We start from the raw sequence: 20,809 nt of genomic DNA, 5'->3' as shown, positions 1-20,809 counted from the left end.
ACAGGATAGGTGGCCAAGGAGGAGAGGGGACCTGCTTAGGAAGGAGGGAGGCCATGGCAAGGTTTGGTGGGCTTTTTCATTTCTTGCTGGCCCAAATTCACAGATGTTGCTGTTGTGATTGGCCCCGAAGTAATTAGTTCAGTGACTTTTCCACCTCTGCCCTAAGTAGCCCCAAGACGCCCATGGACCACATCAGGATGGAAGACAGTAGCAGACAAGCCCATCTCTTTCATCATTTATTTTAAATCCACCATTTCCAGCAGAGCAGCAGTTTCATACTCACTCAATTTATGAAATGAGCTTCTGTACAAGATTTTATCTGAAGACAGGGTGCTGCTGCTTAAAATCACATATATATTTGAGTTAGATAGTTCCCAAGAAATGAAATGTTATCTCCACGAACTTAAAAATCTGCCCCCAGGAAAGGACACAAACTCTGTCCTCCAAAGGTAAGCTGGGGGCGGGGGAGGGAGTCTTCTTGTAGAATGGCCAGATGTTTCCAACGTGCTGCCTGACACTTGACTCGAATGTTGCCAGAGCTGAACTGCAAAAACTAAGGGAAGGGGGAGGCAGGAGAGAAGGGGAAAAGTCAAACACGTGCGCATGAGTGTGAGCATGGACTGCGGAAGATTCAGAAGATTCGTATTCTGAAGAAGAAGGAGGCTGCAGGAACTCAAGCGGGGTCCTTCTTAAGAGGATTTTCTGAATAAAATGAGCTTTTCCTCGCTACTTGTGCCTTTATCTCCGGGGGGCGGGGGGAGAGGCGAGCAAAACTGAGCATCTCTCTTTCCACCCAGCTTGTCATCACTCCCCTCGCACCCCCCAGCTCTGACTATTGGGGAGAGAATAACTTGAGTTTGGCAGAAAATGCAAAAACAGCTCATTTCCCCCAGACTTTGAGAAACAGCAATTAAAACCATCCCAAACACCTTGAAAATTAATTAATTCTTTTCCAGTGAGGCTGATAGCCTTGCGAAGGCAATTAACTCATCTTGTTAATATACATTGGAACATTTACTCATTATTTCTCCATATCTACCTGTCTTATCTATCTTTATTTAGACTTTTACAAAGTAGTTACTAAATTGCATGCACCAGTAAATACGTTAACTTGGTGCAATTTCATGGAGATTTATGCACCTGCAATGTCGAATATATTAAGTTCCCATAAAAGCTCGGCATTTGGGGTAAGTTCTTTCCAAAGACCCTATGGGGTACATTCTCAATGTGGAGAGCGATATGCAGGAATCACATTCATTGGGCTTAAATTATTAAAATTCTAAGCAGTCATTACAGATTGGGTCAGGTATTATAAAACTTACAGTCCATCAATTTACTTTCAATGTGAATTTTAGCCTGTGCCTTGCCATGAGAACCATGAGAATGGAAAGCATGTAACATCTCACTCGCAGCTGACACAGAAGGGAAGTGACTCTGAAATATGGACCCTCTCGGCCTCTGGGGGAGATTTATGTGGCGAGGACCACTCTCCGCCAAGGGAGGCTGCAGGTGAGTGGCAGGTCTGCATTATAAATGCCTGGGTAACTATAAAAACATAAATGGTATCAGGTTATTGATTTTTTTCTTTCTGGAACCCACAAATTAGAAAAGTCACTGCTAAAACTCACTGGTCTATCCACAAATTTTAATTAAGGCATAAATAAATCATTTCGGTTGCTGCACTTGCATATAAACAAAGGGGGAGATGGCATCCGTACAAACACTTGTCAGCATCTGGTGACTAATGGCTCACAGTGAAAGCACCGTCTGAAGCAACGAGATGGAAAGCCGATCCTCGAGCTCACCCACGTCACGTGCAGACCGTCCGAAGCGATTACGGCAGAGGCATCGAAACTGCAGATCAGGTTTTGCGGGTGGGTGGGGGACGAGGATAATATTGTTAAGTAGAGCAGTGCTATTTTTTTAATTAAATAAAGTGAAGCCCTGTAATGAGGTATTACAGCTGCTGCACTTTCGTCACATGATGCAGAAACAGGTACCCCACCCCGTACAGCAAACACTCACCATATGCTGCGAGGATTCCAAACGTGGATTTTACTCCCAAATAAACACAGAGCAAGGACTAATATAAACAGGTCTTTAGGAAACAGGGGTTTCAGGGGGTGTTCTGAGCATTCCTAGATCCCGTTACATCAAAGAGAAGAAACCGAGATCTTGAATATTAAAGGAATTCCCGGATTTCCAGTGTCAGCACCTGGTGTCTATGTTGTCTGGGCTCCAGCTTTGGGGGAGCGCGTGGATGTCCCCCTACAGGCATCGTGGGAGCACCCCTCACTTCCTCCCTGGACACGGGATGAGGCAGAGGCAATGAGGCCCTAAGCTCGGCTCTTGCTATGAGGAGCGGCTGTGGCTGATTGACCTGTGGCAACACACCGTACTCCAAGGTTCTGCGTGTGGGGGAAGGTGGCCCTTCTGTGGTGGTCCCTGCAGCTGCACTGGAAGCTCGGAGAGAGCAGGAAGTGTGCTGTCTACGCTAACACCTTATTTGTCAAATGTCAGTAAAATGAGGAAAACCTTTTTTCTTCATTCATTCAATTAGCAAACGCTAGTCTCCATCTTCAGGAAGGATTCAAGTTGAGAAAAAAAAAGATTCAGTACAAAGTGGTAAATACTTTAATGGCAGCATCCTAAGGGTATAGGGGAGCCCAGAGGAAGGAGAGCTTAACTTTGGAAGAAAAGACCTGGGGCCAAGGAAAGGTTCATAAAGACGGTGATGCTCAGGCTGAATCTTGTCATATGAATGTGCATTTGCCAAGTGAGACGAAAGAATAAAACTTCCAAACCGCTGGAGCTTAACCTTTTGTGTGCTGAAATTTTTTCTTTACCAATTGCTAAAAGAAGGAAAATTTTATTTAAAACAAAAAACTAGACCAAAGGCACAGAGAAGCCAGGTCACCCTGCTTTAAATCCTAGCTCAACCACTTCCCGCTCTGGGAAGCAGGCAAGTTAGTCAGGCTCTCTGTGCCTCAGTGGCCCCGTCTATAAGGTGCGGGTAACTGTGGTACATACCTCATGTGTTACTTCAGGAAGGAAACGAGAGTTAAAGCCTGCAGGGATCTTAGAAGAGTGCCTAGCATATAAAAAGCACTGTAGGGGCTGGCCCCGTGGCCGAGTGGTTAAGTTCGCGCGCTCCGCTGCAGGAGGCCCAGTGTTTCGTCGGTTCGAATCCTGGGCGCGGACATGGCACTGCTCGTCAGACCACGCTGAGGCAGCGTCCCACATGCCACAACTAGAGGAACCCACAATGAAGAATACACAACTATGTACCGGGGGGCTTTGGGGAGAAAAAGGAGAAAATAAAATCTTTAAAAAAAAAAAAAAAAAAAGCACTGTAACCACACACACACACATGCAGACACACTTCCGCACACACGTTCTCATAGACACCATAGATTATGATGATCATTATACTTACATAAGGGCAACTGTTTATCGAGCATTGATTATGTGCCAGTTCCCAAGCTAGGCACTAAAAATAGGGGGAAGACAGAAAAACAGAGTCTCCCCCCTTAAGGAGCCCACAGTTTTAACTCACTCCCAATGTTACTGACCTCTGACTCTGTCTTCAAACCTGAACGCTCCACTTAGTCACAAACGCCACCTCCTTATGGTGGAGAACCCTCAGACTCAACACGCACATCATCATACACATCGTCTTTCTCCCTAAACTGTTCCTTTTTCTTTATTCTCTGCCCTAGTCAGCGGCATCACCACCTAGCCAGTTGTCCAAGCGCAGAACCTGGAAATCGTCCCTGACTCTTCTCTCCGCCTCGCCCCCAGTTCCAGTCACCAAGCCTCTCCAATTTCATCTCTAGTTTCAGACCTCCTCCTCTGCGCTCTGACACTGGCTCCCTGGATGCTGGCCTTCTCAATGACCGTCTCAGCCCCTGAACCAGCCTCCAGTTCAAACCGCTGGGCACCAAGCTCCCACAGGGAACTTCCCAACATGGGCTCTGGCCATGGCCTGCTCGCACTCCTTAAGTGGATCCTCGTTGCTTGCAGTGTGCACAGCATGACATCCATGAACCTCCGTGGTCCAGCTGAGTCATGCATCATTACATCAATGGTGCTGAGCGCCTCAAGCCTCATCGTGAACTGCTCTCTGCCCCGTATTTTATCCTCCCTCAGGATGGAGCCACTTTTGTCCCCCCAAACTTACCTCCTTCCTCCAACCACCCATATTCCATCCTCTGGGAAGGCTTCCCAGAGCCCTCTGGCTAGTGTCCCCCTTTGTGCTCCCACACCCTCCCAGGCATGACTCCACTGCACACTCACGTTGCATTGTGGGCGATCCTTAATCCTCTGACTCTGTGTCTCCCACTCCTCTGCACAGCACGCCTGGTACAGCCGTCTGGAGTAGGCACATTATCAATGTTTGTTGAAAGAACACAGCGCTTCATCCCCTCAGGTGACTTTTCTGCCAGATGCACTATTATTTTATGTGCCATGGAGGAAGACAGAATGCTGCCAATTAAACTGATGCTGCCTATCCTTGTCACATCTATCATATGACACATCCCAGCATAGAGATGTTAAAATGGGAAAGACAGGCATCTTCAAACCCTTGAACTATGATAAGGAAAGTTGTCTTTATGACTTTATCGGAATAGTGCAGGGATGAAGGCGTGGCCTCGAGAGTCAGACCAAAATCCCATCTCCACCATTTATTAGGTGTGGGAACCTGAGCAAGTCCCGTGGCCCTTTGTGCCTTGGTGCTCTCATTTATAAAATGGGGTTACAGTGGTCCCATTTCTGCTCCATCCTGCCACAACACTCGTGCTGTATGGAGTTCATTGATCTCCCCGCCTTCCAAGGACACTGGGCCTGGGCCCTACGTGAAGGAATGTGTCTGGCTCAGGGCCAAAGATGGCCACTTCGGCCCTGACTCTAAGGCACAAGTTACAAAGAATATGTCCTGCGTCATGTTCCTTGTCTGGGCTGGCCACCCCAACGGGCACCTGATGGGACTTTAGAAACATCCCATCCGTGGGAACAAAAAAGATAAAAACACTCCATCCATGGGAACAAGAAGAAATAACTCAGAGTATCTAAATGTCTGAAACCCTGAGTCAGAACCTAGAGAAACCTTAGGATAAAAGGGAGTCATAGGCATAGAATAATTGGGAGTCTCACTGAGGAAAGGACGCTTTGCCTCAGACCAGGACAATGGGCATTCCCGCCCACTGTACAAACTATGGGGACTTCCCGGCTGACTGTGGTGTGGATGTTGTAAGCACTGATTTGTTGTTTGCTTCCCTGCTTGTTCTGTTCCCTTTATCAATAAACTCTGATTGCTTAAACAACCAAGTAGCCTTGGCGGTGCCTGTCATTCCTGGCCCTTTGTGGCCGCGGACAACATGTGCGTTATGGACTCTGAGTGCTGACGTCCTAGAATGGCCTGTGTGTGACTTGGGACATGTTTACTGGTCTGCCCAGTGTCACCTCCTCCGGCAAGCCGACCCTCACCCCAGCCCAGTATCTGCTCCATCAACATGGCTCTGAGGGGACCGATGACATTTGTTTCAGCCCCAAGGAGGTGCAGGTGTGGCAGGGAGGGGAGGGCACGGCGGGCTGTCCCAGACAGCGGGCTGATTCACCATCAGAGCATGCCACGCTGCTTAGCCATAGTGACCGGTTCAGGAGAAAAGAGAACCCGAGGGTTTCAATGAGGGCCGAAGAAGCTGCCGTGCAGAAGGCAGGGGCGGCGCCTGGCCCACGGTGGGCCCAGAATGGCTCTCAGTTATCCTCGCCGTCACTGCCATGAGTGAGCTGTAGCTACCACAATCCACGAGGCGTGTGCCAACCTCCCAAACACACCCACGGGTTTGCTGTTCAACGAGAAACCTGCTGGAATGCAAGCTTCCTGAGGACAGAGACCTCGACTGATTGTTTGCCGACAGCCCCTGGGGGCCCAGAACAGAGGCTGGCACACGGAGGTGCTCAGAAGTCTGTGGGACGTGGGAACGCGCAGGTTCTCCGGAGCATCCTCACTGGCCGCATGTGAGACGTCATCCTGCTGATTGCGGGCGCCCGCCTCTAACGGTCCCCCACCGCCGCTCGCTCACTCTTTGCTTCTTTGACTTCTAGTCTCCTTTGACGTTAGCGCCGTGGAGTGGACTGCAACTCCCAGTGACACTGTGTCCCTGCCCAGTCCTTTGGGCCACCCTCTCACCTTCCTGTGCCGCTGCTGTTCTCAGGGTTTACGTGACCCATCTTTTCGGAAGTGAGTGGCCAGGTCCTGTCTTAGTCTGGAAGCTCCCTGACACCTGTCCACCATGGGTGACCCTGCTGGCACTTGAAATCCCGGTGACATAGCTTTCACACCACAGCAACATGCAGCCGCCACAGGACGACAATCGACAGACAAGTGGTGTGGTGCCCCGATGGGGTCAGGAACCCAGGTCGTGGCAGTGAGAGCGCAAGATCTTCACCACGAGACCACCAGGGCTGGCTTCTAGTCGGCAGTTAGCTGAAAAGTAAAAATAGCCATACACGTTAGAATGGTTTTTCAGCCTGAGTGGTGCCCCCCCATGCCTGTCCATTTCCCTGTGCATCCTCGTCCCTGTCCATTTCCCTGTGCATCCTCGTCCCTGTCCGTTTCCCTGTGCATCCTCGTCCCTGTCCGTTTCCCTGTGCATCCTTGTCCCTGTCCGTTTCCCTGTGGATCCTCGTCCCTGTCCGTTTCCCTGTGCATCCTCGTCCCTGTCCGTTTCCCTGTGCATCCTCGTCCCTGTCCGTTTCCCTGTGCATCCTCGTCCCTGTCCATTTCCCTGTGCATCCTCATCCCTGTCCGTTTCCCTGTGCATCGTCGTCCCTGTCCGTTTCCCTGTGCATCCTCGTCCCTGTCCGTTTCCCTGTGCATCCTCGTCCCTGTCCGTTTCCCTGTGCATTGTCGTCCCTGTCCGTTTCCCTGTGCATCCTCGTCCCTGTCCGTTTCCCTGTGCATCCTCGTCCCTGTCCATTTCCCTGTCCATACTCGTCCCTGTCCCTACTCTCCTGGGCACAACCTCTCCCCGCAGGAACCCGGGGTTTCTCTCGGAGCTTATTCCCATGTTTGAATTGACAGAATCTTGCACCTCCCGAGACCGTGCCACCCCAGGCTCCTCTCTGTTTTGCTCCTGGGGGCTCGGCACCGACAGCTCGCTAGCCTGGAGACATTCCAGGGAAGGTCTGGGTGTGTTGGTAGTCCCGTTTTGCTTTGGCTTCTCTCCTGACTTGTTTCTGTTACCATCACCCACTCCTGCTTGATTGCAAACTTCAAACTGAGGTGGCTGATGCCATCACGGCCTGAGGGACCTCCAAGATAAGCTCCTCTCCCTCATCACGAGGAAGCACCACGTGGAGGGGAGAAGGAGTTTCCAGCCCTGTAGACCTTGTTCCAGACCTGACACCATTGGTAGGAAGAAACATGGGTTTGTCTCACTGTCCATGGGGAGAATGGAACCGGCCCATTGCTTCAGAGCGTGAAGCCCAGGGAGACCCCAAGGATAGTGTCCAATGGCAAAACCCCAGTAAAACCTCAATCCAGAGGGGCTGGCCAGAGAGGTGACCACAGGGCACAAAGCACTGGGCCTGAAAACCCAGACACTATATAGATGTTTGCCCTCCAAGGGTAGACGTGTGTGGTCTGTAGGGCTCTGTCGCAGCTCAGGGGTTCCTTTTTGCCCATATTCGGTGAGGCGCTGTTGTGTGGACAACCCTCTCTGGTCAATCCTGAGAGGGTGCAGCCTTGGGCATTCACACAGCTTCCAGATGCCTGGGGGACAGTGTGACTGCATCTTTAAACCTGGCCTCCAGGAGCCGCCACTGGGTCAGGGTCACTTGTTCAGTCAGTGTTGGTCACAGGTTGTGTCTAAGCCCCTTGTGCCAGTGTGGCTTCTGCCCTGTTGACAGCTCTGTGCACAGCACGACCGACACTTTCCGGCGGTCCCCACCCTGCTCTGATTGTTCCTGAGTGGGCACAGGCCAGCAGGCGTGGGCGTCCTTCCTGACTCAGAAGTGACCGTGACCCCAGGAGGGCTCTTCTAGCTGCCCCTCCTCTGGTTTCTCTCCACTAAGCTTCTCCTCTGCCACTTTTCTTGTACGATGGAACTACCAGCCGCCTCTTGCTTGCTCTCCACCAAGATCTCCATGGATTTCAACGGTGGCTTCAGTTCTCCACACCGTTCCAAGTGAGTTCTTCCATCCTTGTGGCCGGCCCTCACCCCGGGCAGAGCCCAGCTTTACCACAGTGACCCCTGCCCTAGTCATGCACACTGGGGGGCGGGCGAGGTGGCAGCCCCTCGTCTTCTTGGCTGTCCCCTCCTGGCATGGAACTTCCACCCTACAAGCATGTTGGGATGGGGGCAATGGGGCGCCAGTGTCTGCAGCCTCTGTGCCTAGAATAGAGCTTCCATCCTGAGCTAGAGCTGGCTGAGGAGGGGCAGCCCCATCCTTTCGGCCATGCCTGCCTAGAACAGAGCTTCTGCAACATGGGGCTGGGAAGATGAGAAATGGCAGTCTGCCCCTCCGCACACGAATCCATAGCTCCAAACCAGGGCTGGAGGGAGAGGGAGCCCCCCGTCTTCCTGGCCGCGGTGCTGGAGTAGAGCTTCTGCAGTGTGGAGCTGTGGGAAGGCCAGGGCTGGGTTCTGGCTCAGATGCCACAGACCGTCGCCATTCTTACCAAGATTTAGGATCATTCTCCATTTGCTGTGTGCCCTTAGGACAATTTTCATAGACTGCAGATGATTGTTGTCTATGATTTCCACCGGTGAGATTGTTTTTCTGGGGAGAGGGTCTACCCAGCTTCTTACTCCTCCATTCTGAAAGCTTTGAATCCGCACAAACCATTATTCGGTTAAAGAAAATCTCTATTCATTCCTTGAGAAACCTTTGTAGGGCCAGACGATGATTCTGTTGCTGGTTGGCCTTTCTTGCTCCCTCGCTGTCTCGGGGCTGTGTGTGTTTGGAGCTCACGGATCCAGCAGGATGGAGTGAGGCCAATGGAAGAGGATTCCTGCTGGTCTTTGAGAATGTCTGCAGCCCTGGCACCGAGTGGGACGAAAGTTCTTGCTTTTGTTCAGGTCATTCCTCCTGATCTCCCAACTTGACTGACATCACATTTTCCAAACTACGTGTTTTTCTGAAGTGCTCATTTCCTCTTGCCTGGACTCAGCAAATCACTCTGGATTTTCTGTTATTTGTGTCTGATATCAACATTATTTTGCTGCCCTTTTTGAGTGCCTGCCATGCATCGGGCTTTTATATATGCAATCTCGTTAATCCCAGCATCAACCCCATGGGCAAAGGGTTCTGGTCCATTTTGCAGGTGAGAACCCTGAGTCAGAAGGTGAATGAGTTTCCTAAAGTTATAGCAAGTGAGTGGTGGAGCCCTGAGCACAGAACTGCCTGACTCCCCAGCTGGCTCTCCTCCCTCCAGGCGACTGTACCCTGAGGTTGTTCTCTCTACTTCACAGAGAGGAGAACTCCAGCAAGTTGAAGAAAAATCACTTTCAACGCCTTGAGTCACCTCCAGCATCACATGCTTGGAAGCCTGCTGTTTCTCCCAAAGCAAATATGCGATCTGACCTCTTGGTGCTTGCTGCACTTTGGCACATGAAATGACTAATGAACCTCAGGAGTGAGAGGGAGTGACCATGTTGCACCACCCCAAACCCCCAAATGACCCCAATTAAGGCAATGATCTGGTTGGTTTACAAAAACTTGGCCCACAAAATGGTAGATATAACTCAACCACAACCAACCTGGCTCTTGTTAGCTGTGTTGTAACAAGAATTTGTATGAGCATCATTATGAAACACTTCTTTAGGACAAGAATTGTGCTGAGCTCAGAATTTTCTCCTACAAGATAAAAATCAGTTAGGAATGGCGAAGCACATGTACCTGCACCTCTACTTTTTAAAAGGTGGTTTGAAATGAACATCTGCAAAACCCTGCGTCCCGAGAATCTTCAGTCCTTCAATGGAATTTGAGCGGTTCAGCTGGATCTCACTGGTTGGTTCCTTTAATCTAATCTCATACCTTTCCCACCAAGCTGCAGAATCAATAAAACAAGGAGGGATAAAACTCAAAGAATGAGTGGAAACCTCTGAGGAAAATGTGGTTTCTTTCCTTCCGCGGCAGGAAGAAAAGTTGACATTTCAGTAAATTGTATTAGACTATAAACGTATTAGGTGTTAGACAGCTTGTCCCCTAAGCTCCATAAAACACCTGGAATAGTATTATTTACCTATCAGGAGGTCTTCAAGTATTAGTTGATTCTTGCAGCACAAATCTTCCCTTAATTGCCATCCTGATGGAACCAGGTTAAGTCACTTTAAGAGTTTGCCCCCAAATCTGCTCTGTTACCAGCCTCACCTGCCACATGGCTTCCTCAGACTTTCTTTTTTTGCATCTCTCTGGGAGTGCCAAGGTGGGGTTGGAAATTTGATAATTTGAGCTGCTTTCCGATCATGTCTCCTGGACTGTCCTTGGGCCGCTGTTTCTCTTGTCTGGAGTGTGCTGTTTTCTGCTTGTCCATGTGGATGCCCTCAGGGTTGCATTGGGAGGGCCCAACAATGCTAATCCTTTCCTTTGCCACCCAGACCCATGGAGCCCTGAACCACTGCAGGGTCCCCAGGTGGGGTCCGTGTCCTGTGCCACTTGTGTGTGGAGACATCAAGTATACAGCCCTTGGGACACTTACTCTCAGAAGGAGTAGGGAGGAGTTCCGCTGACTGTGCCCTTTATTCATCCCCAAGTCGCCAATCAGTGAAGTTTTCCAGCTGTCCTGGGAGGGAGAGAGTAAAGAGCCCTAGAGAGGCGAGAGAGTTACTCCCACTGAGCTCGTCCCACAAAGAGGAAACACGGGTGGGTGTGGAGGAGAAGCACCTGCCCTCTGAAGCCCTGCAGGGCGCTGCTGACCAGCCCTCGGCCTCTGAGCCGCTGGGGTTCCCGCGTCTGGATCTCCGGTACTCACCCCTGTCTCCAGCCCCTCTTCACACAGATACACACATGTGTCTTTTCTAAGGTAGCGGGCCTCGGCCAAACCAGGGTGGGAGGAGGGCTAGAGCTATAATTCTAGCTATTTTTTTTTTTTCAGTTTGTAACCAGTTTATTGACTGGTCTAAACTGAGTAGAGTCCAAACATGAAAAATACTATTTCTTCCAGTGACTGCCCCAAAAAAGCTCTGTTGAACCTCACTCCCTCTGCCCTAAATAACATTTTATTTAGCACTTTATGCTCATTTTCAGATACAAAAAAATGAAATGTAATACAATTGATCCAGCTTAAAGCTTCAAACTCATACCCAACCTCATCATCTCCCTCCTGACTCAGGAGACCTGCTGTCCACCGTGGAAGGGAGTGTGCTCTTCTCTCGCACTTTCCTCCCTCCCCTTTCTTCTCTAGCGCTTTTTGGTCTTAAAGAAGGATGGGGAAGAGGGAAGCAAAATTCTTCCATAAGTGGTGCTGTTTGGTCCTTACTCGCTTGGCAGTCAAGGCCCATGTGGGCAGAAGTCTAAATGCTGAGTGTCCTGTGGGCTCAACATGAAGCCTTAATGGGATCCTGCATGGCCCCCCACTGCCCAGGGCCTGCTACAGGAGAGGCACTCCAGCAGGATTTCTTATAATCCCCCACCGCACCCTGGGTTCCCCTTCCCATTGGTAAATCCCACAACACTTTTCTGGAGGGGATACTTGGAAAATAGTTAAGACTTTACCAAACATAGCAGGAGTTTGTTTCATTCTCATGGACCACAATGAGCTAGGCAAGCTCTCCAGCCTGGGTGGGCAGCTCTGCGCCAGAGGATCAAGCGGGAATCCAGGTTTCCTCACCTATCTCTGCATTTCAGCCTGCAGGAAGGGTAGAGAGGGGGTCGGAGCACGCAGCTCTGTCTTTAGAGTAGTGACAGAGAAGCTTCTATGCGTCCCTTCTACTTCCATTCCATTGGCCTGAACTTAGTCACAAGGGAGGCTGGGAAAATGTCATCTTTAGCTGGATAACCATGTGACCACCTGAAAACCTGGAGGGGTTTTCATTACTAAAAGGAAGAGAATGAATATTGGGGCAGAGTTTAGCACCTCTGCCTCAGGCATAGATGACACGTCCTCACATTGGGCTTCAAACCTCTTTGCCCCCAGGCCCTGTTGCCAAGTGTGAACCACAGTACCAGACTTCTTCCTCATTTCCTCTAGACGCCCGACGACCCTCCCTGCAATGTCTTCCTGCTCCTGCTCTACCATGCATCAAACATCTGTGGATACCAGAACCCCAGTTGTAAACAAGCTTGCATGTCCTTTGTTACTGTGACACATGCAGTTCAAATCACTGTGATAAGTGCACAGAGTCACCCTAGGACCCTCTGGGAACACACAGCAGAGATGCCACACTTAACCCACGCGGAGAGGGCAGAGTTGGAGAAGGCTGCCTGGAGGACAGTGGCACGTGGGAAGAGTTCTGAAGAGGGATGACTCGGTCAGTGCAAAGGCATCATGAGCAAGAAGACCAGCACGCGCGAGAAGAAGAGAAGAAGGAGCTGGCACGTTCGCAGAACAGCGAGCGGGACACTATTGCTGGAGCGTCCAGTTTGGGTAGGAATGGGGATGCTTTTACAAGATGAGGATACCAAGGTAGGCAAGAAGCAAGCGATGAAGGCCCTTCTAGCCTTGAGCTTTATCTGGAGGGCAAATGGGATTTAATGGAGAACTTGAAGGAGGGGAGTGACCCAAATCAACCTGCATTTGAAAAAGACAACCCTGACAGCTGGGCGAAGGACGCACTGCAGCAGGCAAGACCGGGCGCTGCCACGACAGCTGGGAGGCACGTGGAGAAACCTACGGGAAAACACCAAGGGCCTGAAGTACCGTAATGACAGGTCTGCCTCCAGAGCTCAAGTCTTTCCACAATGATGGCGGTTTTCTTCTCTAGTGTCTGTCTGCTCACTGGCTCGTTCCATAAAGGATTGGGGATGACTTTCACGAATTCATTAGGTTCTGCACTGATTATGAATCCCAGTCCACAAATTCAGTCATGCAGGAAATATTCTATTTCTTCGTTTGCTATAAATCAAACAATTCTAACCCAAGCCTGTTACTGCTGGGCACGCAGGTTGGCCACTGCTCCCACCTGGGGTCCTGCTTCCGTCTGCTCTCTAAACCCAGAGAACCAAGGAGACTGGGAATCTCTGAGTCAATCTGGGAGAAACGCCCCCCTTTCCACATTTCCTCAGAAGCGCTTTCTCTTCATGCAGGACACATGGGTCAACCTCCTTAAAGACTTCAGACTTTTCTAAACAAATCCAGAAAGGGAAGTCAACCATAATGTTACCACCTGGAAGCAAAAAGGCACAGAACCTGCAAGCTACGTTCATGGAAGGAAAAAGAGAAGAAAGCTCATGAATTAACATGTCGAAAGTGGTCCTGTCACGATGCCACATCATTATTCCAAATATAAAGAATTCATGGTGAAGGGAAAACGAAGTGAGACTAGTGGGAGAGTTCATGCCTTGAAAATTGAAAATCCTTCCCAGAGTTAGAAGCACGACTTCGGCTCTGAGCTCTCCAGTGACCAAAGCGAAAATGGACACACACACTGATACAACAAGCGTTCGCAGTGTCCACTAAAGAACACACCTGTTTTTCAGGAGCAACACAGCTTTTGAGAGGAAAGTTTCCTCGCTGGATTCTTGCAAAGGGGACACGCATGATGCAGGCCACCCCGTGGTCAACACCATCCCAGCAATATTGAGTCTTGTCAGGTTGTTTCTTATAACAATATAGACACCAGAGATTAAAAAAAAAAGCCAACTCAGAAAGAGTCCCTGCCCTCATTGTGCGCTGGTCCGGTCAGAAACATGGATGAACAGACAGTTGCCGCATGTCACTGACGTCCAATGGTGGAGGTCAGCAAGCACTTGGTCAGGTTCCTGGAAGAAAAAAGGACAGAGGGGGCCCAGCACCCAGAGACCATGGGACTGGAACGAGGATGGGAAACATTCAGGCCAAAATAAGTGGAAAAAAGCAATCTCGTATTCAAAACAAAAGTCTGCAAAATACTTAGAGGAAGAACACCAAGTTATTATTAGCCGTTATTGCCAGGTGGTCACATGGTGGGTGATTTTTATATTTTGCCTTCAGCTTATATACATTTTCAGATTTTTATGAGGAGAAAGTTATTAATATTTAGAGACTCGTTTTAGTTGTAACAGAAGACCCAGATAAAAGTAGTTTTCGGTTTTTGTCACGCATGGAGTGATCCAGAATGAAACAATGTGAGGTCTGGGATTTGCTTCAAAATAACCTGGGGCAGAGGAAGAAGGGGCAGGGGCATGAGTGAGTCGAGACTGGCCCTGATGGGTAATTTTTTTTAAAGGTTTTTTAATTTTTAATTTTTCCTTCTCCCCCAAACCCCCCAGTACATAGTTGTATCTTTTAGTTGTGGGTCCTTCTAGTTGTGGCATGTGGGATGCCACCTCAGCATGGCCTGATGAGCGGTGCTAGGTCCACGCCCAGGATTCGAACCGGTGAAACACTGGGCCACAGAAATGGAGCACACAAACTCATTGCCTGGGCCACCCTGCTGGCCCCTGGATAATTATTTAAACTGGGTGACTGATGTGTGCGTGGGATTCATTATGCTACTCTCTACTTTAGTATATCCTTTAAGTTTTCTATAATAAAACGCTGAAAAAACAAAGAAGGAGAGTGACTTTGACACTTCAACCCTCTCTGCTTCAGTTTGCTCAACCGTAAAATGGAAATAACAAGAACATCCACTGCATATGACAGTTGTGAGGACCGAATAAGTTAATGTACATAAAACGCTCATGACAGTGCCTGGCACTGAAGTCGTAAAGTTGTTCTTATGATTGCTTAAGCCGGGACACGATGACCTCTTCCACATCCCAGGTTCCTTCCATCTTTCTGCTCTGCTGTCTCATGAGCACCCTCCACTCTCATGGTCATATTGTTGAAGCTCTCCCAGGCATCGCCTCCTTCCGTAGCCCCGTCCAGAAGCAGAAAAGAGGTGAGTCTCTGTCTTTTCTGTGTCCTCTTTTAAGACTCAGGAAACTTTCCAAGAAATCTCCTAACAGCTTCCCTTTACTTCTCATTGGCCAGGACTGCAGCACATGACCGTGCCGAAACCAGTCACTTCCCAGGGGCGTGGATCCGCCAGGCTGGCTGTGGACGAGTCAAAGCCCACGCCCTGGAGCTCGGTGAGGCCCCTGAGCATACAGAGCACAAACGCCAGAAGGGAGACGGTTATGGTTCGGCTAGCAAAGAAGAAAGTGAGAAAGTGGCTCGTGGACAGTCAACTGAGTGACCTCTCACAGCGTGGTGGAAAACAGTGTGTGATTGTGTGTGACTGGTGCATAAGAGGACGTAGGGAACAGGAAAGGGATGGTAGGACAGGTGGACTGGGCACCAGGCAGAGGACACTGCATTTTCTCCTGTAGGCAGTGGGGAACCTGGAAGACTGGGGCACAGACGCTAAGGAATGCATAATAAGAGAAAATATAACTAGTTTCATTTTCACTTAGAATTTTCCTGAAGATGGTATGTGATCCTATACAAATGATGTGCATATCATACGCAAATGTACTTACTGCTCCCTCAAATATTTTACACAACTGGATGTGGTCCTTGCAAAAAAAAAATCTTGGTGGAAATAATTGACTCAGCAATAATATCCCTAAGTGGGGAAGCAATCTAGCCTGGGATTCAGCATTAACATCTTAACTTCGTTTCCTACTAACTAAGATCTGTTTTTAGCTTCCGTACTAAGTTCCTTTATGATTTGCTTCTGATGAGCTGATAAATATCCACAGCCCACACCACAGTGTCTACCCTCAGTGCTGAGTATAATTATCGCTGTGTGAAAATGGATTCCCCGTGAATCTTTGGTAGAAGGCAGAGCCTTCTAAGGAATTATTTAATTACAAATGAGAAATGCCTTATTTGTTTCATTTAGGAAGACCATGATGCACAGAGGCTGATGACAACTTTTCAGAATAAGATGCTGCGAGTTTTGTTTACGGAGGGTCTGCACATGTGATGAAATGCAAATGGAGCAGGCAGGAGAAATTAGGCAGCGTGCTTGTCACCTATGAGACTTGCTAGTATTTCTGGACAAGAAAGCTTGATTGCAGCCAGATCTTAGCTGAAAACAAGACGATTGTTACTCTTGTTTCCACAAAAGTCAAGAAGCTCCTTGCCCTCCATTGGCAGAAACGGTGTAAAGTAAGAAAGGTGCTAACTCCCCCTGTATCTGGTATGTTCAAGGATGGGGATGTTCTCCTTGATGCATACAGCCTTGCATACAGTAGATGCATACTCAAATTTGTCGAGGAATCGGGTGGTACCAAACCTGGTTAAGCCAAATCCCAAGATCATCGTATTTCTCACGTGGATCACTAATTGTATCCTTCTTGTCATTCGCTCGTCTGTTCAGCACATTTTTGTCTAAAGCCTCTATGTAGCAGTGACAATTCTAGGCACTGGGAACACAGTACTGAATCAAACAGGGAAAATCTCTTTGCCCTTCGAGTCTACATTCTAATGGAGAATGACGTAAACAAGATAAACAAGCGACGTATAGAGTGTGCAGATAGTGAAAGGTCCTGAAGAGAGAAATGAAGCCAGTAAGTGGGATAGGAAGCGGGAGGTGGTGGGGAGGCTGGCTCTTTTTCACAGCGTGGCTGGGAAGGTCTCAGATGATGACTGAGTCGCTGCTGCTGTTCCAGGACTGTTCGTCTGTATTTCTGGTTCTTCTTCTGGGCACATGGTAGGGTTGTATTTCCTTGCTACGTTGGAATCAGGGAAGCCCAGTGACTTGCTTTGGCTGATGAACTGTGAGTCGAGGTGAAGTATGCTGCTTTGGCATGGAAGCTTTAAGGGCTGGTGTATGATCCTTCATGCTCTTTCTCTCCTTCTGCCACAGCAATGGTCCAAGAGTGGCTGTTCTGTTAGCTTGGAACCTGGAGTGAAGACAACATGGAGCAGAGCCCACCACCCCCAGATGGGCAGGGATCATGACTTGTTTCAAGCTACTGAGGTTTGGAGGTTGCTTGCTGCTGCAGCATAACCTAGCCCATCCTGTCTGATGCGGTGGCCACTGACTGAAGACCTAAAGGAAGCGGAGGCGTGAGAAGCATGGACATCCAGGGAGGAGCACCCCTAGTAACAGCACAAAGGCCTCAAAGGGGGCGTATACCTGGCATTTTAGAGTCCAGTGAATGAGGAGGACTGCAGTAGAAGATGCAATCTGAGACAAGAAGGACTCTGAGATCATGTAAGGCTTTGTGGACCCTTGTGAGGACTTTGGCTTTTTCTCTAAGTGAGATGCGCATCATTAGAAGAGGGGTAACACGATCCGATTTCAATGTGTTTAAACATTCTATTTGGTCGTTGGGAATAAACTGAGGTGGGGGCAAGATAAGAGCAGAGGGAACAGCAAGGAAGCTGTTGTTGAAAGTCCAGGTGAGAGGAGGCTGATTGAATCACCGTAGTAGCAGTGGAGGTGGCGAGAAAGGGTTGGATTCTGGACATATTTTTTATATAGAGCTGATAGGATTTGCTGATGGATCAGAGATGGGTTGGAAGAAAAAGAATGGACTCAAGGATGACTCCAAGGGTTTTGCCCTAAGTAAATGGAAGGCTAGAGCTGCTATTTCCTGAGATGGAGAAGACTGGTAAATTTGTTGGGGAAAGCAGATTTTGGACAGTGCGAAGTTAGGGATGCCCATTAGACTTCCAAGTGGAGTTGTCAGGTAGACAGGTCCATGATGGAGACATAAATCTTGGAGCCATTGGTGTATAGATGGCATCTGAGATCATGAGACTCTGTGATAGCACCAAGGGGACAGTGTAGAGAGAAAGGTGTAGTGATCTAAGGATGGAGCTTTTTAACTGAATGCTAAGAGAGCAGGGAGAAGAGAAGAAAAAGCACAGTAGGCTGAGAAGGAACTGCCAATGGGGTAGCAGAAAAAACAAAACAAGACAATATGTTGAAGAAAGAGTATTAAATTCTGCAGCTAGGTCAAGTAAGATGAGGCCCGAGAACTGACCACGGGCTTTAGAAAATCATTCGTAACCCTGATAAGAACAGTTTCCCTGGAGCAGTGTGCCAACAGCCTGACTGCACTTTGCTCAAGAGATAATGAGAGGAAAGAAATGGAGACAACTCATTTAAGGAGTTTTGTTGTAAAGGGAAGTAAAGAAAGGGAGCTTTACTGGGCAAGAAATGGAGACAAGAGAAGATTGGAAAACACATGGGAGAATTAATAGTGATTCTGTAGGAAAATGGGAAAGATCTATTAGAGAGGAAAACTTTTATAATTCTGTACAGAGAGGAGAGATTTCTGGAGCAGTGCCCTCCAATAGACACGAGACGAGATCCAGCGCACATACAGAGGGTTGGCCTTCGCTAAGGGTTCCTCCAGGAGAAATGGGCATGGACGCAGGGAGGCGGTTGCATATGGAGATGGGAGTATGTGGAAGTTGTGATCTGAGTGCTGGTATTTTATTAGTGACGTTAGAAGCAAGCCTGTGGGCTCAGAGTAAGGGTGACAATTTGAGGAGAGATGAAAAGCAATGAAATAGTTGTTGAGGACGGTGGGACAGTGAGTGGACTAGGAAAACACACTATGATTGTCAGGCAGCATTCAAGTGAGTGAACAAGAATTTAAAGGGGACCAACGAGCATGGCAGTGTGTTTTGCTCGGGCCACGTGCAGCTGTGTGGGAGCAGGCATGCAGCAGGTGGAGAGATGGGTTTACACAGCAGAACGATGAGGAAAGAAAAGCACAAGACAATCGAGGGTTTATGCAAGGGCATGATGATATCGAAACGGGCGATGGAATTTACGCTGGCCAACCAGGGAAGTGAGGAAACGAGCAGGGTAAGTTATTAAGAAAATGCGTTAGCATCATGGTTGTAAAAACAGTGGTAATGGCCGTAGCTAACTGGGTGCCTGCAATGTCCCATCACTGGGGTAGGTGCTGTGCATTCATCAATGCAGGTACCAAGTCCAAATTACGGATCGCTAATAGACTGACCTCACATATTGTGACCACAAGCGAAGCCATGAGAGATACATGAAATGCAATCAGCTATCGTCTCAATACCCAAATACAATGCACATATTCAATATTAACAACCAGTGTTATGTGACTCTAGGAATGTGGAAGAAGACAGGACGTGCGTACAGATCTTAAGGTTTTGCCAAGGAAATACAAAACCTAACCAAGAGACTGCCTCAGGCAGGAGTTACAGCTTCCTGGCGTGAACTCACAGAAATGTGTATAACCTGGCTCCAGGGACAGGGTGACACAAACAGCAGCCTCTTGGAATTGATCTGCGACTATAAATATCATTCACACCTCCAAGTAGAGACAACAACAAGAACCAGTCAGCCGCCAGCTGAAATCTCTCGTCTTTAGTAACCTCAGAAGGAAACTCAGAAAGCCAGCTCACGAATCACACGGGAAGACGCAACCCCTTCCTCAGTGAGGTGCGAGGGACTCACTCCAGGTGGCTGAAGCGCCACGTCTCTCGCTTGAAATAACCTTGGTGACTTTCAGTGAGATTTGTACAGACTAAGACAGACTTGTTTAATATTAATATTTCAGGCTAAGGAATCTATGCAAGTGTTACATATTTCTGATGCTGACATAAATTTGGCCATGGGACAGAGTGACAGTCTTGTAACCCCAATTTAAATTGTGTAATTGAATACCGCATTAAATGTGTGATTTCAACTTGAGGTCTCACTAAGCTTATCTAAGGGAAGTATAGTTTCCCATATTTGTAAGCATAATTTATTAGACTTATAAGTTTTTTTTCTGAATACTAAGGAAATTTTATTTGTTGTCATACAATTGAAATCCTTAAGAAAGGGATCAAATACATTAAACATCTAAATGCACTTTGAAACATGTGAAGCTGTTCGATTACCCAATTTGTGAATGAAACCAAACATTAGTCATAGGCCCCCCTCAAAAGAGAGTGTTAAAATTTGCTAGACTTATAAATGGATCAATAAGATTTGAAGGCAAACTTAAAAGCTTAAGGAAGGGGCTGGCCCCATGGCCAAGCGGTTAACTTCACATGCTCCGCTTCAGCGGCCTAGGGTTTCGCTGGTTTGGATCCCGAGCATGGACAAGGCACCGCTCATCAGGCCATGCTGAGGCAGCATCCCACATGCCACAACTAGAAGGACCCACAACTAAAAATGTATAACTATGTACAAGTATGTACTGGGGGCTTTGAGGAGAAGGGGAAAAAAAAAAGATTGGCAACAGATGTTAGCTCAGGGCCAATCTTTACAAAAAAAGCTTAAGGAAGATCAACTCTTCAATTTGTCACTTTAATAAAAGAACATAATTTTAAAAACCAAACTAAGCCTCTGAATAAACTTCCTGTGTACTAAAACTGCCCTTGAGGATACCCAAAAACTCTTGTCACGTAGATGAGGACACTGAGGCAGTTGCTGAGTGGCAGAGCTGGGCTTATTTATTTATTTATTTTTTGGTGAGGAAGATTGGCCCTGAGCTAACATCTGCTGCCAATCCTCCTCTTTTTGCTGAGGAAGATTGGCCCTGAGCTAACATCTGTGCCCATCTTCCTCTACTTTATATGTGTGACACCTGCCACAGTATGGCTTGATGAGTGGTGTGTAGATGTGCACCTGGGGTCCGAACCCATGAACCCCAGGTCACTGACATGGAGCGTGTGAACTTAACTGCTATACCACCATGCCGGCCCCCAGAGCTGGCAGTTGATCCTAGGAGTGCCAGCCGCAAAAAA

General features: G+C 48.4%; 1 long non-coding RNA gene across 1 annotated transcript; it reads right to left on the bottom strand.

The window, feature by feature from the left end:
* Nucleotides 1-1,628: 1,628 nt before the first annotated feature.
* On the bottom strand, nt 1,629-20,198 carry LOC139079069 (uncharacterized). Its single transcript, XR_011532342.1, has 3 exons — nt 10,709-20,198; nt 9,768-9,864; nt 1,629-6,490 (listed from the first exon to the last, which is right to left on the bottom strand). It is a non-coding gene; the product is annotated as an uncharacterized lncRNA (long non-coding RNA).
* Between the last annotated feature and the right edge of the window lie 611 nt (nt 20,199-20,809).

The sequence above is a fragment of the Equus przewalskii genome, chromosome 24, assembly GCF_037783145.1.
Source record: "Equus przewalskii isolate Varuska chromosome 24, EquPr2, whole genome shotgun sequence".
NCBI lineage: Eukaryota > Metazoa > Chordata > Mammalia > Perissodactyla > Equidae > Equus > Equus przewalskii.
This window is presented reverse-complemented; position numbering and strand designations above follow the sequence as displayed.